Source organism: Mustela nivalis (assembly GCF_964662115.1).
Source record: "Mustela nivalis genome assembly, chromosome: 1".
In the NCBI taxonomy this organism is placed as follows: domain Eukaryota; kingdom Metazoa; phylum Chordata; class Mammalia; order Carnivora; family Mustelidae; genus Mustela; species Mustela nivalis.
The window spans coordinates 45,529,686-45,533,183 of NC_139020.1; the positions used below are offsets into that span (position 1 = coordinate 45,529,686).

General features: G+C 35.3%; 1 pseudogene across 1 annotated transcript; it reads left to right on the forward strand.

The window, feature by feature from the left end:
* The first annotated feature begins 203 nt into the window (after positions 1–203).
* LOC309846428 (olfactory receptor 5K1-like) lies at positions 204–3,132 on the forward strand (annotated as a pseudogene). Its single transcript has 3 exons — positions 204–247; positions 363–460; positions 2,233–3,132. The product of its transcript is annotated as an olfactory receptor 5K1-like (transcript).
* The last annotated feature ends 366 nt before the right edge of the window (positions 3,133–3,498 follow it).

Genomic DNA, 3,498 nt, shown 5'->3' on the forward strand with positions numbered 1-3,498 from the left:
CTCCCCATAGAAATACACCGATGTCGTCATAGGAAAGTCCCATAAGCATTTAATGGAAAGTTTAATTTTGCATTGAAAGAAACATAATTATTGACACTGACTTATTAGTCATCTCCCAGATTTTCATTCTTTTAATCCCAAATGTTTCTGAGAAAAAAATTATTTTCTGAAAGTATATGAGACTTCACACCACACAGACACACGCAAAACCAATATGATGTTATAAAACTCTTCTCAGAGCATTCAGGTAAAGGAAGTATTCAGATTTATCTTTACTTTACTATTAGTGTCCATAAGTATTGTTTATCTGAATTAGTTAGCATTTTTTAATATTCTCAGGTTTCAGCTTCTCACCTTTCTAGGTCTTCCACAGCTGAAGGCAATGGCAAATCAGCATGAGATTTGAACTCAGTTCAAATCAACCTTTTCCAATTAAAAGGTAGATCTTCAAAGCATACAGGTAAGGATTCAGTTTAATTCTGTTATATAATTCAGGCAAGTACATTGAAAGTTAATTCTAACATAATTGAATAATTAAATAACTTATCTTTAGTACTTTAAAACAAGAAAGTGAAATGTTCAGTCTGTGCTTTTATTTTGATGTTTTTAGTATGGAAAAAGAAACCCATTTTGATCACAGAATTTACATAATTAGACACACTGGTCAAAATATCCTAAGGGAATCCCTTAGTAGTGATAGAAGATAGCCTTTGAGGTAAAACAAAATTTGTTCCCAAAAATCATATTTAAGATTTTTTTTTCATTTATTCATTTGAGAGAGAGAGCCAGAGAGAACTCAAGCAGAGGGAGAGGCAGAGGAGAGGAACAAGGAGAATTCACACTGAGCTGGGAGCCAGACATGGGGCTCAGTTCCAGGACCTGGAGAGTCATGACCTGAACCAAAGGAAGATGCTTAAATATCTTAGCCATCCAGGGAACCCATCTCAAAATCATATTCAGATTCAAGATTTTTCTCTTTCTCTAAGTGTTATAAAACTAAAATATACAGGCAAGCTTTTTTTTTTTTATTAGCTTTAAAACTACTGTGATATACTTCAGAAAATATTACGTAAGTTTCTTAGGAAGCAGGAAAATAGTAGCTGGGTGACTTCCAGTAAAAGAATGATGCATAAGGTTTTCCATGATAAATTTCCTATAATTTCCTTTGTAGCCTGTTCTTCAAAACTAGCAGTCTCAATTTGTGGAGACTAAAGAGGTCACTAAGGATCAGTGATAGTATACAGGCAACAAGTTCAACTGTCTCAAGTCTTTGAAGCTAGGACTGAAATCAATACTTTTTTTCCCGCCCCTCTATAGCATTAAATAACTCTTATGAGAAGAAGAAGTCATAGCTGAACTCAAATGACTACAATTCTAATAAAGAAACTGTACATGCATATTTTTTTAAAAAGCCATGTGTATTTTACATAAACAACTCTAGATTGTGTTGGGTATATAGGTTATGCTTGAGAATGCAAGAAGTGAAAATCAGTGTGGTCTAGAGCATTTAGTTAAAGCTTTCTTAAGTAGCATAATATGTAAACTATGCTTTACATAAGGATGGAAAGGATTTAGATATTGGGGAAAAATCAACAGGAATGATGGCATGGGCAAAATCAGTTCTTATGGAAATGGATCTAATACCAGGAACAGGGATGAGAGAGGTGAAAATACATAGATATTTATTTCCTTGGATATCCCAAGGATTTCATTTAAAGATTAAAGTCCTATTCTTAAATCTTTGTGATTTTCATACAATTCCTAAGGTATAAATTTAAGATATCTGTTGTATGCTCTTCTCAAGCATTCATTCCACTGGGAGAGTATATGAAAACTTTTTGCTTAGTTAAAAAAATGTGCATATATGAAAATTGATAGCAAATGTATTTTAAGGATTATTAAACGAAAACTGACACTGATATTGTTTGTCAACATTGAACCAAATATAGGAATGCTAGATTTCTCAACTATTCATGCATGAAGTCATCAAGACAAACCTTTTCCTCTGTAATCATTCTTCTTGGAATTACAAAAACATTCGTGGGAATGCTGATTTTCACAGTTGAGCTTATAAAACTGACATTTTTAGGGGAATGACTATCCCCTAGATGTTTGGGTGTCTATATCCAGAGATACTGAGGGGAATTTGAAAAAACCTCCTCTCTTTGTTGTAAAAAGAACAATTTGGAAGGCACACTATACACACTCTAAATTAGAATCTTACATCTCCAGAATTCCTGTCTCAACAGAGAAGGTGGACATGACTGAGGATAACTACTCCTTGACCACTGAGTTTATCCTCATAGGATTTACAGATCGACCAGAGTTGAAGAGCCTCCTGTTTGTGGTGTTTCTCATTATCTACGTGGTCACTATGGTGGGGAATCTGGGCCTGGTAGCATTGATTTTCATGGAGCATCGTCTTCACACACCAATGTACATCTTCCTGGGCAACCTGGCTCTGATGGATTCCTGTTGTTCCTGTGCCATTACCCCCAAAACGTTAGAGAACTTCTTTTCTAAGGACAGAATGATTTCCTTTCATGAGTGCATAGCACAATTTTATTTTCTCTGCCTTGCTGGAACTACAGAATGCTTTCTCCTGGCAGCAATGGCCTATGATCGCTATGTGGCCATATGCAGCCCACTGCAGTACCACACTATGATGTCAAAGAAACTCTGTATTCAGATGACCACAGGGGCCTACATAGCTGGAAACCTGCATCCCATAATTCATGTGGGGTTTTTCTTTAGGTTAACTTTCTGTGGTTCAAATGAAATTAATCACTTTTTTTGTGATGTTTTTCCATTATACAGACTTTCCTGTGTTGACCCTTATATCAATGAATTAATGATATTTATCTTGTCAGGTTCAGTTCAAGTCTTCACCATCAGTAGTGTCTTAATATCTTACTTCTACATTCTCTTTACTATTTTCAAAATGAAATCCAAAGAGGGAAGAGGCAAAGCTTTATCTACTTGTGCATCCCACTTTCTCTCTGTCTCCATATTCTATGGTTCTCTTCTCTTTGTATATATTCGACCACATTCAGTTAAAGAAGATGATGAAGATATACCTGGTGCTGTTTTTTATACTCTAGTGATCCCTTTATTAAACCCTTTTATTTATAGTCTAAGAAATAAGGAAGTAATAAATGCTGTGAAAAAAATTATAAAGAAAATTTTCTAACAATTTATTTTTTTTAAAGATTTTGTTTATTTATTGGACAGAGAGATCACAAGTAGGCAGAGAGGCAGGCAGAGAGAGGAGGAAGCAGTCTCCCCGCTGAGCAGAGAGCCTGAGGCAGGGCTTGATCCCAGCACCCTGGGATCATGACTTGAGCGGAAGGCACAGGCATAACCCACTGAGCCACCCAGATGCCCCATATTTTCTAACAATTTAAAAGAAATATAATACCCCGTGGAAAATTAACTTAAATTTGATAATATGTTTTTCAAAATAATGTAATATTGAGAAAGGAGAAAAGGACCACTTTG